The sequence below is a fragment of the Heterocephalus glaber genome, unplaced genomic scaffold (genome assembly GCF_053883595.1).
Source record: "Heterocephalus glaber isolate CG9 unplaced genomic scaffold, H.glaber_assembly_v1.0 deba00001067, whole genome shotgun sequence".
In the NCBI taxonomy this organism is placed as follows: Eukaryota; Metazoa; Chordata; class Mammalia; order Rodentia; family Bathyergidae; genus Heterocephalus; species Heterocephalus glaber.
Window position 1 is genome coordinate 1,959,575 of NW_028258187.1, and position 15,760 is coordinate 1,975,334.

At 43.7% G+C, this 15,760-nt stretch overlaps 1 pseudogene across 1 annotated transcript; it reads left to right on the plus strand.

Moving 5' to 3' along the window:
- Positions 1–313: 313 nt before the first annotated feature.
- On the plus strand, positions 314–11,060 carry LOC147828475 (ATM interactor pseudogene; annotated as a pseudogene). The gene has a single exon (XR_015450735.1). The product of XR_015450735.1 is annotated as an ATM interactor pseudogene (transcript).
- The last annotated feature ends 4,700 nt before the right edge of the window (positions 11,061–15,760 follow it).

The following is a 15,760-nucleotide window of genomic DNA, read 5'->3' on the forward strand; positions in this document are numbered from 1 at the left end:
TTAGAATGACATTCTTAGAATACTGTGTGGAAAACCAAAACACATGTGGATTGAGTGAAATATGAGGAAATACTTAAACGAAGTAGTGAAAGGGGGTCGTGCAGACCAACGTCCTGAGCACCGTGCGCAGCTGAGGCCAGACCCTGCCCAACAGCCTGGAGCTCAGCATGCACCTGGCCAAGAGCCACCGCCTGCAGGGATGGCACAGTGCGCCCAACAATAAGAAAAGACTTGAAGACCGTACCAAAATTCTTCTGTTGTCCAATTGAAAGGGGCCCCAGCAGCCCTGATGGACCATTTTCAGTTTTCTCTCATAAAAAAGCACTTCATGAAGATGCACGCAAAGGAAGCACAAACGCACCAAGTGTGGCAACACGTACGGCAACGAGTGGGACCTGAAGAAGCACGTGGAGGACCCGGCAAGGCCTCCGGGGCACGGGCGGCGGCCCCCAGCCAGCAGGCGGGCTCTGCAATCGCACCTCTGCTGCACAGGCCATGAGATCCCCGTGGAGCGCAGGGACCCACCTAATAAGAAAAGCAAAATGGAAAACGACCTGCAAAACCAGAAGTTGTCCACAAAGACCATCGAATCCTTGAGCCGCCAACCAAACCCTCGGCCAGAAGCCCAGGAACTGGAGACTTCAGAAATAAAACTCATGCCCTCTCTGAGGACTCCTGCGGCTCCAGGAAGCAGAGCGTCACCACGCCTCCACGGTACCCTCAGAAGCTGCTCCTACCGTCATGCAGCTGTCGCCTGTGCCGGCCTTTGTGCTCACAGCCGACTCTGCGGCCCAGTCCGTGGTGTTGGGTGTAGATCAGGGCTCAGCAACGGGTGCGGAGCACCTGGTGCCCATGTCCGTGGAAGCTCTGATCCTCGGCCTGGATTCCGAGGCATGCTTCCTGAGGGAGAGCCTGCCTCTCTCTCTCACAAGTTATAAACCCGGCGTTGAGCCAGTGAGTACGGCTGTTCAGGTGAACTTGGGGAAGAGTCCTTCTAATGCCGTTGTCAAAGGAACGGCACTTCGTCCATCAGCATGCAGATGGGTCTGACCCGTGCCTCGCCACACTTGGTCCTCTCTGCCCCGTGGCCTGGCCCTGACTCCTGCGTGTCGTCTTGCTCTCAAACCGACCTGTCCCTTGATCCCTGAGTGCCCCTTCCCAGTAGTGTTCCCACTCGGACGCTGCTGCCCACCTCTAAAGCAGTGTCGTCCATCTCTGCTCAGACGGATGCTTTCATCAACGCCTGTCTCCAGCCAGGTGGGGTCTCCAGGGAGACCCAGACCTGTGGGCTGCCGGGGGCCCCCAGACACCCGGATGCAGGTGGACCAAGCCAGGATGTGCGGGGACATTTTTGAGAGCGTCCACTCAGACAGCGTCCCCACGGATAATATTATAAACAGTAGTCTAGTAGCAGAGACCGTCACTCACAGTTTGTTACCTCAGAGCAACCCTAAGCCTTTAAGTGAAGATATTGAGAAATCTGCACCCAACTTAAACTTCAGTGTGCAGAATGGTATGCTTCTCACAGAACATGACAGATAACCAGACTTACACCATAGATCTGCTAAGCGACTTAGCAAACATCTTGTCAAGCACTCTGCCTGGTCAGGCGTTGGACAACTGCGGTCTTGTGTCTGATGCCAATCCTGGGGCTGACACCCAGCTCCCCTCTGGCCCCATCCAGAACCCCAGCATCGATTTTGATATTGAAGAGTTCTTCTCCACCTCCAACATCCAGACTCAAACTGAAGAGAGTGGCCTCGGCTCCATGGCCACGGAGCCGGTCCTGGAGTCGCTGGACAGAGAGACCCAGAGGGACTTCATTCTCGCAGATCCGTCTGCTCCACCTTAGGGGTGCAGGGGTGGGGCTCGCTTCCTAGGGCTCCAGATGTTTGACACGCAGACCCAGACAGACTTAAACCTTTTCAGACAGTAGCCCTCACCTGCCCCTCGGCAGCTCCCTGAAACACTGAAGCTTTTCTATGAGTACCCACTCATTCGACACTGCCCGAAGTGTCCCTGGTCCGGAGAGCAAGGTGCCGCTGAACAGCAACGAAACGAAGGCAGCCATGGACGACTTCCCGCTGCTGGATTTGGCCTGGACACCATGGAGTCTCAGTTCAGCTCCGTGGAAACCCAGACGTGTGCCGAGCTGCACAACTTCTAAAGGATTAGGCCAGTGTGAGTGGCGGTTGGCATTTCCTCCCAGACTGTAAAAAACGAGGAGCAGGGATGCCAGTATTAACTCTGTTGAATGTAGTCCATGAAGCCGTTGCTTAGGTTCTTTGTGATTCTTTGCCTTTTGTATTTGTAAACAAACATGCAATTTGTGTATAAATGTGAGTGTATTATAAAGTGTAAGATGTTGATCAGAAAGAAAGGAAAGTAGTGAAAGATCCAATATATGTGTAACTAGAATTCAAGGAGGAGAGAAATGGAGAGATGGAAGCAGTATGTGCCTGGATATTTTTCTAAAACTTAAATAAGATCTCAAACTATAGTTAAAGCTATAGCTTTAAAACCTACGAGTCAAAAAGATAACTCAAAAAAGTCAAATCTTAGCATGTCATAGTTAGGCACAGATAAAAAGAAAAACTTAACAGCTACCAGAGAAGGAGAGGAGACAGTTGCCTTAAAAAAATTAGCCAAAGGCTAAGAGCTGATTTTTTAATGGAAATAATGAAAACCAGTGGACAATTAAATATCTTTTAAAAACTTATAGAAATAACTATCAGCATAAAATTCTACACAACGTGAAAATACATGTCAAAATTAATACAAAATAAATAATATATGAACTTAAATATACACATATATCATACAAAAACATCATGTCCATTTGGAGGAGTATAAAGTTAAAATTTTTCTCAGTCTTGATATATTGGACAAAGTAAAAGTACTGATTTATACTGAATTTTGATAAGTCAAGCATTCATATAATAATTTTAAGTAAAAATGCAAAAGTAATATGTGAATAGAGGAGAAAAATAGTATAATTTTTAAATGTCTGATTGATGCAAAAAGAGAACATGGAATGAAGTATAAGAAAAATGGAACACATTGGTTATATAGAAAATACATAATAGTGTATTCAAAGCCAAATATATTAATATTACAATTGGACAAAATGTAAATGGTCTAAATATCTTAAATTTGACAGTTTGAATATGAGAGAGAGAAAGAAAGGGAGTGAAAGGGGGAGAGGAAAGGAAGGAAAGAAGGAAGGAAGGAGAAGGGTAGGAAGGAAACTGCCTGCACATTGCTTATAAGAGACACCTTAAGTAAAAAATAAGACAGCTTGAAAAGAAAAGCATGGGCGAGGGCTGAGTCGGGCTGAGTGGTTGCAGCCTGACTGGGACCTGCTTCCTCCAGCTTGCTCCACCAGCTTGTGACCAGGACAGGTTTGGGACCAAGACAGGGTGAGGAGGACCTCCCCCGGGCACACCTACCAGCCCCAGCTTGGCCAAGCAGGCACCTCCTACAACAGGCCCCCTGCCCCCTGCCTCTGGCCTGGCTGTGCAGCTACTTGGTTCCACACTGCAGAGGCACAGGGGGACATAAAAGCCATTGTCCTGAGCTGCAGAAGTGAACAACACAGAGAGGGCCTCTCTCAGGCTCCATGATGAAAACAAGCCCACTGGAAAAGTGAAGAGAATCTCTGCAATAAAGGCACACCAGACCACCATGCTTGGTAAGTTGGAGGGATCATCAGCTCCCATTGGAACCTAGACTTTCTTCAGGGGAAAGGCAGCTGAAACCTGCAATAGAACCTTGCAGAGTGCAATTCTGCAGGTAGACAGGGAGCTCAAGTTGGGACTTGCAGCCAGAAATCTGCCTGAATCTCATGGGTCTGGGACTAGCTTACTGAGACTCATTGACTTATAACTGCACACTGCTGCCCATATTGTCTATTGTGACAGCAGAGACATACCCTGAAGGAGGCCCTTCATTTTTAAAGGTGATAGATTAATAACTACCACAAATTGTCATTCTCTAATGATGTATTTGATGCTATGGTGTTGCTGATTGTATCACTTGGGCTAAGGTGTTGTGATTGAACTAATCAGTTGTCCTTCCTGGTATAATGAAAATGAGATAGCCTCAGAGCCATTAGAGACTCAAAACCTAAAGACCAGCTATATCTGGAAGACATCTCTGAGAAGCAATCATTCCATAAGGGTTCTAAATACATCCACAAAGATACTTACAATAAGCAACTTCAAAATATCAACTGAGGACAGTACCAAAAACAAAAATGAGAAGACATTTAAGCAAGTCACAAACACACACTTCCACCCCTCAAAAGGCAAATTCTGGGGGAAATGAGGTGGAAAAGTCTGATAAACAACCACCTGGATACCCTGAACTGATAGCACAGGAAGTAACAAAACAGATGAATGAGGCTCTGGAAAAATTCAAAGCAGAAATAATCTCCAAGATAACTACAGACATGGTGAGCAGTGTGAAAGACATGATCAGAGGCTCCAGAACAGAAACTGATAAAAAAAATAGATGAGCTTAGAATCACGCTGGAAGCCATGAATGCCCTGCATAGGAAGGAAATGGAAACCATGATTGCCCAACATAAGAAAGAAATGGAATCCATGAAACAGATTCAAACAGATATTCAGGAGATTAAAAACTCCACTGAAAGCATGCAGAGCAGATTAAGAGAATCTGAAGATAGAATATCAGATATAGAAGACAGGATTGCAGTGAAGGACCATGAAAACAGATATTTCTTAAAAATAGTAAGGGACCATGAGAAATCAATTCAGAAGCTGCTAGATGACGCAAAGAAGAATAACATAAGACTGATAGGAGTCCACAAAAAAACCAGGAGAAAGTACAACTGACATAAAAAAACTGTTCACAGAAGTAATAGTAGAAAACTTCCCAGACAGAGGTTGAGAATTGGACATACAGATAAATGAGGCATATAGAACTCCACCTAGCCACGATTAAAAAAAAAACTACACCTAGACATATAATAGTCAAGATCCCAGAAACCCAACAGAAGAACAAAATCCTACAGGCAGTTAGAGAAAAGAAACAAATCACCTATAAAAGAAAGTCCATCAGAATCATGGCAGACTTCTCAACACAAACCCTCAACTCAAGGAGAGCCTGGAGTCAAGTATTTTGAGCCCTAAAAGAAAATAACTTCCAACCTAGACTGTGGTATCCTGCAAAATTATCTTTCAAAATCGATGGGGAAATTAGATATTTCCATGACAAAGAACACCTGAGAAATTTCATGAACACCAAACCAGCACTCCAAACAATTCTAAGCAATATCCTAGAAAAAGGCAATGAAGGTCACAACTCCATGAGGCTCAACAGAGGGAAGCCACCAGACAAGGTAAGAAACTAAAGGGAAAGGGGGAAAAAGAAATAAGAGCCAACAACAGTAAAACATCATGACAGGGATGAGTCAATATCTATCAATTATAACTATCAATGTTAATGGCCTCAATTCACCAATCAAAAGAAGTAGACTGACAGAATGGACTAAGAAGCAAAATCCAGCAATATGCTTTATACAAGAAACACACCTAACTCAAAAAGAAATTCATAGACTGAAAGAAAAGGATGGAAAATGGCTGTCCACATGACAGGAACCTGGGAAAAAGCAGGGGTAGCAATATTATTTGCAGACAAAGTAGATTTCGAACCAAAACCAATTAAGAGAGACAAAGATGGTCACTACATTCTTGTGAAGGGAACAATTCAAGAGGAAGAGATGACAATCCTAAATATATATGCATCAAATAAGAATGCCCCCAACTATACAAAACAAATATTAATGGATATGAAAAACCGAATAAGCACTAATACAATTGTAGTGGGGGACCTCAGTACCCCACTATCACAAATAGACAGATCATCTAAACAAAAAATTAACAACGAAATTCTAGAACTGAACCAAGCTATTGAACAAATGGACTTAATAGATATTTACAGAGTGTTCCACCCCACAAAATCAGAATACACTTCTTTTCAGCTGCACATGGGTCATTCTTCAAAATAGATCACATACTAGCTCATAGGACATGTCTAAGTCAGTGTAAAAGAGTTGAAATTACCCCCTGTATATTATCAGACCATAGTGCAATAAAATTGGAGATCAATAACATGAGAAACTGCAAAACTCCCACAAACATATGGAAATTGAATAACACCCTCCTGAACAACCAATGGGTCACAGAGGAAATTAAAGAAGAAATTAGACCGTTTCTACAAGTAAATGATAGTACCAGTACAACATGCAGGAATCTATGGGACACAATGAAAGCAGCTCTACACAGGAAATTCATTGCAGTGAATGCCCATATTAGGAAAACAGAGAGAACTCAGACAAATAACTTAAAACAAAGCCTCAAGCTCCTAGAAAAAGAAGAGAATAACAAACCCAAAGCTCGCATAAGAAAGGAAATTATAAAAATCAGAGCAGAAATCAATGCAATGGAGACTAAGAGAATGATACAAAAAATCAATGAATCAAAGAGTTGGTTTTTTTAAAGAATAAATAAAATTGATAAACCTTTAGCCAACCTTATCAAAAAAGGAAAAAAAGGGCACAAATCCATGCAATTAAGAATGAAAAAGGTGAAGTCACAACAGACCCAGCAGAAATCCAGAGGATCAATACCTACTTTGAGTACCTGTACTCTAATAAAATAGAAAACACAGAAGAAATGGACAGATTCCTAGATACATATGAATTGCCAAAGTTAAATGAAGAACATATAGAAATTCTAAACACTCCAATTACAACGAGTGAAATTGAAAATGTAATAAAATATTTACCAACAAAAAAAGCCCAGGTCCTGATGGCTTCACTGCTGAATTCTACAAGACATTTAAAGAAGAACTTATCGCCATTACTCTTTAAACTCATCAAGGAAATTCAAAGGGAAGCAAGGCTTCCAGATTCATACCTGGAAGCAAGTGCTACTTTGATTCCAAAACCAGGGAAAGACCCAACCCAAAAAGAGAACTACAGGCCAATCTCTCTAATGAACATAGATGCAAAAATCCTCAACAAGATACTGGCAAACAGAATACAGAGGGTCATCAAGAAGATCATACACCCTGACCAAGTTGGATTTATCCCAGAGATGCAAGGATGGTTCAACATTCATAAATCAATAAATGTAATATACTATATTAACAGAGTCAAGGACAAAAACCATATGATCATCTCAATAGATGCAGAAAAGGCATTTGACAAAATCCAACACCCATTCATGATAAAAATCCTACAGAAAATTGGAATAGAAGGTCTTTATCTTAACCTGATTAAGGCTACCTATGAAAAACCAACACCCAACATCATACTAAATGGTCAAAACCTGAAAACCTTCACTCTAAAATCAGGAACAAGACAAGGATGCCCACTATCACCACCCCTGTTCAATATAGTTCTGAAAACATTAGCCACAGCAATTAGAAAAGAGAAAGACATAAAAGGAATAAAGATAGGAAAGGAAGAAGTGAAACTGTCATTATTTGCTGATGATATGATACTTTACATAGAAGACCCAAAAAAATCTACCAAAAGACTTCTAGACTTATTTGACAGATTCAGTAGAGTAGCTGGATATAAGGTCAACATTCAAAAAACAATAGCCTTCTTATATGCAAATAACAGACTCACTGAGAGAGAAATTAGGGAAACAATTCCTTTTTACAATAGCATCCAAAAAAGTGAAATATCTAGAAATCAATCTAACAAATGAAGCACAAGACGTCTACACTGAAAACTATAGCACCCTGAAAAAGGAGATCGAGACGGATACAAGAAAATGGAGACATCCCTTGTTCCTCAGTAGGAAGAACAAACATAGTGAAAATGGCCATACTTCCAAAACTACTATATAGATTTAATGCAATACCGATTGAAATTCCAACAGTATACTTCGCAGAACTAGAGAAAATAATCCAAAAATTCATTTGGAAACAGAAGAGACCTAGAATAGCAAAAGCAATTCTGGGCAACAGAGACATGGCTGGGAGTATCACAATACCCAACTTGAAACTATACTACAAAGCCACTGTGATAAAAACAGCATGGTACTGGCAAAGAAACAGACCAGAGGTCAGTGGAATAGAAGATGCAGAAACAACTTCAGACATACTCAACCACCTCATCTTTGACAAAGGAGCCAAGCACCCTCATTGGAGAAAAGATAGCCTATTTAATAAATGGTGTTGGAAAAACTAGATTTCAACCTGCCAGAGATTAAAACTAGACCCATATCTATCACCATGCACTAAACTAAGATAGAAGTGGATTAAATATCTAAATATTAAGACAGAAACACTAAACTTGCTGGAAGATAAGTTAGGTAGATCTCTTGAAGATATTGGCATAGGAAAAGACTTTATGAACAAAACCTCAATAGCGTGGGAACTAGCAGAAAGAATCAACAACTGGGATTTCATCTTATTAAAAAGCTTCTGCACTGCAAGATAAACCACCAACAGAGCTAAGAGACAACCAACAATGCGGGAAAAAAATTTTAGCAGCTGTAACTCAGACAAAGGGCTACTATCTAGAATATATAAAGAACTTAAAAAAAATCAGACCCCCTCCAAATTCAAAGACCCAATTCAAAAATGAGCATCTGAAATGAACAGACATTTCTCAGACAAAGAAGTAGAAATAGCAAATAAACATATGAAAAATGTTCAGCATCACAGGTCATTTGAGAGATGCAGATGAAAACAACACTGAGATTCCACCTCATCCCAGAAAGAGTGGCTGCTATCAAGAAATCAACCAATAACAAATGCTGGCGGGGGTGTGGAGAGAAAGGAACCCTTCTCCATTGGTGGTAGGAGTGCAGACTGGTGCAACCACTGTGGAAATCAGTATGGAGCAACCTCAAAGAACTAGGGCTAGAGGTCCCATTTGACCCAGCTATTCCCCTGCTGAGTATTTTCCCAAAAGAATTAAAAGAATCATACCACAGAGATATATGTGCACCCGTGTTTATAGTGGCAGTTTGTAATAGCTAAAGCTTGGAAATAGCCCAAGTGCCCATCAAATGGAAACTGGATAAAGAAGATGTGGGTTTTTTATAAAATGGAGTACTACCCAGCCATAAAGAAAGAGAAACTACAGTCATTTATAGCTAAATGGATGCATATTGAGGCCATACTCTTAAGTGAAATAAATAGGACACAAATGTGTAAATGCTGAATAGTTTCTCTGGTGTGAGAAACTGAGAGTGTAAATAAGGATGAAAAGGTTTAATAACTAATAATTTATACTTGGAAATAGGAAAAGGTCCACAGGTGTAGGGGTGGTGGGAGGAGATCGAGAAAGGAAAGAATGGAAAGGAAAAATTATGAGAAAAGAAAAAAATGGAAACGAAGTCTATGTAAATGGGGAAGGTGGAGGGATGAAGGGCACACAGGTAATGGGGAAAAAATAAGAACCAAGATACATCATGTACAGGTACAAGAACCCAATGATAAATGTAAATGTATTGTATACCTAAAATGTACCAATAAAAGAATTTAAGAAAAAAACAATAAAAGTGTGGGCAAGGATACAAATATTAACCAAAGGATAGGGCCGGGGATTTAGCTCGGTGGTTCCAGCGCCTGCCTCACAAGTGCAAGGTCCTGAGTTCGATCCCCGGTACCAAAAAAAAAAAAAAAATTAATCAAAGGAAAACGGATCCATCCTTGTTAAGGTAGACAAGTGGATTTTGAGGAGAAATGTATTATTAAAGATAAATGTAAAACTGAAAGTGTAAATAAGGACTAAAAGGTATAATAGATAATGTGAAATAGGAAGAAAAGGGGCAAAGGGGAAGGAAGTGGGAGGGGTAGGGAAAGGAAAGAAGGGAATGGAATTAATATGAGAAAATGAAAAAATGGAAACAAAGTCTGTAAATAGGGAGGAGGGAGGGGTTGAAGGGAGGGCAGGGGAAGGGGGAAAAATAAGAACCAAGAGAGATTATGTAAAGGTGCAAATTTCCAATGATGAATGTCAGTATATTGTACACCTAAAATGTACCAATGAAAGGATATACAAAAAATAAAAATTAAAGTAAAAGAGTAAAAAAAAAAAAAGATAAATGTGGCTGAGAAAGGAAGAAGACTCTAAATAACCCTTTCAGGAAAACACGAAGGCTCTCCTTTGATAGTGTTGAGAGGTAGTTTCTCAAAGTTGAGCTGCACAGTGGCTTCTGAAACTGTGATGAAACACTCAGACTTGGTGACATGAAAATTCGTAGCTTGGAACAGCATGCCCTTTGAGTAGATCCTTTGTTCATGCATGGTTTTGCGATAGTTTACGTTGACCATTTATAAAATATCGATTCTCTGCATGTGTGAGTTTTCTATTGTTGCTGCAAGGAATTTCCACAGTTTTAATGGCTTATAGCAACATCAGCTTCTCCCCACTCTCGTGGGTCTGATATCCACATACAGCCTGGCACAGCTGGGTTCTCTGGGTTGGTCTCACAGGCTGAAATCAATGTGCCAGGCAGGATGCACCGCGGAGGGAGCTCTGGGGAGGAGGCTACTTCACAGCCCTTCAGGGTGTTGACAGACTCCCTCTCCTCCCTCACTTCCCCATGGTCCTCTGTCTCTAGGCTGGCTGAGGCAGGTCATATCAGAGTCAGGCTCAGCCCTCTCCAACCTTCTCTCACTTCCTCTCTTTTTTTTTTTTTTTGGTATCAGGGATCGAACTTGAGTCCTTGCGCTTGTGCAGCAGGTGGCAAAACCACTGAGCTAAATCCTTGGCCCTCACTTCCTCTCTTTTGTCAAGGACTTTTGCAACTGGACCTACTCTGATAATCCAGTGTACTCTCTGTATTTTAAAATCAACTGATTAGAAGACTTAATTATATCTACAGACTCTTTTGTCATGACACAAAACCAAACAATGGTGTGATGCCAGGGGCCAGAAAACATGTGTCAGACTTTTACCTCCTGAGTGAAGCAAGCTTCTAAATGTTGCTATGTTTCACTGCATAATATTTGGAAATTGTATTTGTTAACATCACCACCATCCTCATCAGAAAGGTCCTCAATTATTAGAAAATTTTCCAGCTAAGTGTCATGGTATGAAACTCATTTCAAGATAAATTTTTTTATAAAATTCTCAATTTCACTTGAAATCTCAAATTTTCATCATTGGCAGCAGACACTGCATTGCATTCCTTTAGTAACAAGTTATTTTCATTTTTGAGAAAATGTCTAACAAAGTACCAAAGACTGAATTACCATAGTTTATCTGTTAATAATTCTTTCAGGTAAAAACGCATGAAATGAGTTGGTTAGTTCAGCTAGCAACTCACACAAGCCCCAAGAGCTTTTCTCAAAGCAGCCGGGACACGTTGGTGTGCAGCTGTTTCATGCTTGCTTCCCACTTTGTCACACAGAAGGTAGAGATAGGTACTCAAAGTTAGAACTCATGTTCTAAATGGTTCACCAAGAACATTCCTAGGTGAAATGGGTGGCCTTTCCTTAACCGGGAATACATGCAGTGAAGGAAACAGTAACTACCCACACCATCTGGTGCCCCTGCCTGATCTAAGCTAAAGCACCAGCTGCTTGCCTATCATTGATTTCACACAATTGTGCAAATGTCAATATAATGAAAAAGCAAATAATGTCTTGGTGTCACTGTGAAAATAATTTGCAGCTAATGAACTCCCTCAACAGGTCTCATGGACCCTCGGTTTCCTTGGACCACACTGAGAACTGCTTATGTATAGCAATGTTGTTCAAAGGAGTATGAGATATATTTGAACATAATTACAGGAAGCTTCCTTCACAAAGCTAGTGATACATGTTGAAACTTAATTCCTCAAGAAGAAGTATAGTCAGAGAATAGTCGACTCTAGGGCCTTCAAGTATGACGTGAAGGCTTCCTAGTCACTTGTTGCTGGTACCTTGGAGACAAGCCATAGCAGCCCACTGAAGTTCTTTTAGAAATTCTCTCAGAGAGGTAACACTGGCGTAATGAATGGTGAATTAGACTCGGGGGTATCATTCTTTTAATATTAATATAAGACAAGGAGAGCACACCTTCTCCAACATGACAAAATGGCATACTATTTAGAATCTGTTTGTGTGGTGAGGAGGGATGAGCATAAGAAAGAAGTATGAAATGTGTCTGAACCTCCATTAACCATGTGCCACGATGGTGAAGAAGGCTCTCTGGAAAGAGGACATAGCTGGTATTGCCTCTTTCTTGGGTCACCCTCAGATGTCAACGTGATGTAAAGAAGGTAAAATTCCTTTGGAATGAACCAAATTCTAATTATCAAGCTCTCGTCCACCATGTGAAATTGTCTTAGTTACTTTTCTCCTTGTTGAGACAAAATATGCAACACACGAAGTTAAAATAGGAAAGGTTTATTTGGCTCATAGTTTGTAGAGGTTTCAGTTCACAGTTGGCTGGATCCAAGGCAGGGTGACATGGCAGAGGGACATCTGAGGAGAAACAGTCCATGGCAGGGGAGGCAGGAAGCATATGAAGCAGCAAGCAGCAAGTGACAATAGCAGTCCTCTTTCTGCCCCTTATATTCTATCCAGGCTACACTCCTTAGAGTGGGCAGCACTCACCCCCAGGAGGGGCACGCTTAACCCTAGCATTGCACAGTGAATCAATTCCAGCATCACACACTTTAGATCTAGTCACCTCCAAAAGGCCCTTATCTATTATACCACATGAGGCTTTGGAGGGGCATCTAGATGCTTATAAGCCATAACAGAAATACACTGGAGGCATTGAGGGCATCATCAGCTGGTGAGGAAGAGCAGAATCAGGCCGGTTTGTGAGGAGATTGTGTCCTTTGAGAAGGACTGGCCGTCCTCTGAGTGACAGTGACCTGCAGAACAGTGACCGCTGTGAACACTGTAGGGCCATTTCCAGGGAAGCCCAGTGGCCTTGATAGAGCTATGTGGTTGGTAGAAGGGAAGGGAGGGCTATTTGCTGATGGTACTACGTGGAGAGGTTCACAGTCAGGTCATCCTCCTGGCTCCTGCTAGCTGCTGCTTTAGTATTTGGACTCAGAGTGTGGTGGCTGTGCTTCATTCATTCTGCAATCTACCAGCATTTTCAGGTCCTCTTTGGCTAGCCTGATGGTTTGGAGTGCTATTGTTTAAGTCTGTTTTGTGCTATTGTATCAAAACACCTGTGGCTGGATAAGTTTTGGAGGCCCAAGAGCAATGGGAGAGGCTCATGGTGGACATGCATGTGCATGTGAGAGATGTCACAGGGCGAGTTGGGGCAGGAGGCCAGGCCCCGGCCAAATTTGCTGTTTGATGGCATCCTGCTCTCTTGGGACTAACACAGTTGCTGGAGACGTGGTCCCCTCACAGGAGGGTGTTGATGTACCATTGGGGGCTTCTTGGCCCTACGACCTTCCACCAGCCCTGTGGTTCAGCATCTTGGCATCATCACAGCACCTACACTACCAGCACGAGCACCCTGGGGCACACTCGGCGCTGCCTGAGCCCCATGGGCAGAGCAGAGGGTAAGCCAGGGCCTGGCGGGTGGATGTTGACTCTTGCCTGCTTCGTGGGAGAAGAAAACTACCACATCACCAAGGGCAAGGACTGTAGGTCATCTCTGCGGTGGGAATGATGGACGTAACCTGGCACTTTTGTCTGTGTTCGCGCTTTAGAGTTAGCAGTCCACTTAGACGAACATGTTGAATCCAAGAGAACAGCCTTCCCTTGTTGCCGTGGAATAGTGTTCAGGCGTGAAAGACTTTCCCTTCTTTGGAATGTGTGATTTCTTTTTTTTTTTGGAAGGACACAGCTTTCTTTTTTTTTGGTACCGGGGATTGAACTCGGGTCCTTGTGCTTGCGCAGCAGGCAGTGAAACCACTGTGCTAAATCCCCAGCCCCTTGGAATGTGTGATTTCTACACCAGATCTCATCTTTCTCTCCAGGATTCCTCTCCAGTGGGTGTTAACAAAGCTAAGCCAACCTCCTGATGAGTGACTGAGAGTCTGATCTATTCACTCAACAAACATGGACTTAGGGCCGCTGTGTCCGGGCACTGCATGTGATTGCGTTAGGCCAGTCCCTTACAGGTCTGGATTTACCTTCTGGACTTCACTTCCCTCTCTCCATTTCCATGATCTCAGAGAAGGACAACACGAAAGGTGCACAGGGCATCTGTGAACTGAGATCTGGCTGCAGCGTGGTCTCAGGATTTGACCCCTCTCGGAGGCAGCACCGATCCTGGGCTGGAGCTGGTTGTGGATTCCACACAGAAGTCTGCAAGGGGCTCCCAAAGTGCCCCAAGGCCACAAGAGCCCAGTGTCCTCAAATGGAGCCTCGCATTTACTGGCAGAAGGAGGAGTTAATAAAGCCATCAGAAGGAAGTGTGAAGTTGCCTCTGTCCCTGGAGGGCCTTTTGGTTGAGTCATGCTCTGCATCAAATTAGGTCCCAGTTTGCTTTGCGTGTTTTAGGTGTTCTTACTCTGGAAAGGAAAGGGATGCAGATTCCATTTTACTCTGCCCTTCAGCGTCCCCATCTGCCCTCTCCCACAGTGGGCATTGGGCCTGTGGAAGGACTGTGGACAGGCCTACCAAGGAACTTCAAGGCTGTTGCCAGTGACCCTGTCACGTCACCTTTCTAACAAGCCCTACGTAACACAGGCAGACAGATGCCAAGTATGGTGTCTGTGACGGTGACCTGGCTGGGCATACTTGACATACCAGTGACTTCCGGGTGGGGTGGGAGGGGTGGTGATTGAATCAGGAGTGCCTCACAGCTGTTCCCAGCAGAAAATGAGGCCGAATGCTGCAGGTGACTGTTGGGACCCCAGATTCTGACACCGCCACCGGGCAGTTTGAATGCAAAACTCCCTTTCTGAAGACCTTGAGGCCTCCTGAAGCTGTGTGTACCTTCCAGAGGAGGGGCCCTATTTAATCTCCTTCTGCCCTAACTGGGTTTGGTACAGGGAGGGCGGGTGTGTGGGCCACATCCAAGCAGACTGAAAGATGGGGACTCAGAAGGGCAGAGATGGGATCCAGCACCCTGTATTCTGGCCACTGAGGGTCCGAACGCTATCACCTTCTGGCACGTGCCCTTTCCCTGAGTCCCTATTGCCAGCGTGTCCTCCCAGCTGGGAGAATTAGGATGTTCCGTGGGAAAACACTCGGTGTAGATCACTCAGGCATGCGCCTGTGGTGGCTCCAGGTCACCCATCAGCTGCTGCGGTGCCTTGGGTGTGTGGTGGAAAGACACAGGCAGGTCCCGGGCGTCCCCAGGCCTGCTCAAAGGCAGGACCCTTGTCTCACCAACCTGATGGTCTGCTCACTACAGGGAGTGTGGTGAGACAGCTTTGCTGACAGTGGACCTTCGAACAGTGATTGAAGCAACCAGCTAGAAATCTGGCCATGTTCCTGGTGAAGAGAGAAGGGAGGCAGAAAGGCGGAGACAGGGAGAGAGAGGCAGAGAGGGAGAGAGGGAGACAGAGAGAGAGGGGCAGAGAGAGAGAGACAGAGAGAGAGAGAGGGAGAGAGAGAGAGAGACAGGGAGAGAGAGACAGAGAGGGAGAGAGAGACAGAGAGAGACAGAGGGAGAGGGAGAGAGAGAGGGAGAGAGAGAGGGAGAGGGAGAGAGAGACAGACAGACGAGACTGTAGCTCTCTGATAACAAAGAATTGGTAAGCCATAGTTTCCCAAGAGTACTGACACAAGCCCCGGCTCCTTGGCCACGTCTCGGGAGGAAGTTCCCTTCGTGTGCTCCCAGGAAAGGACGCCAGGAAAG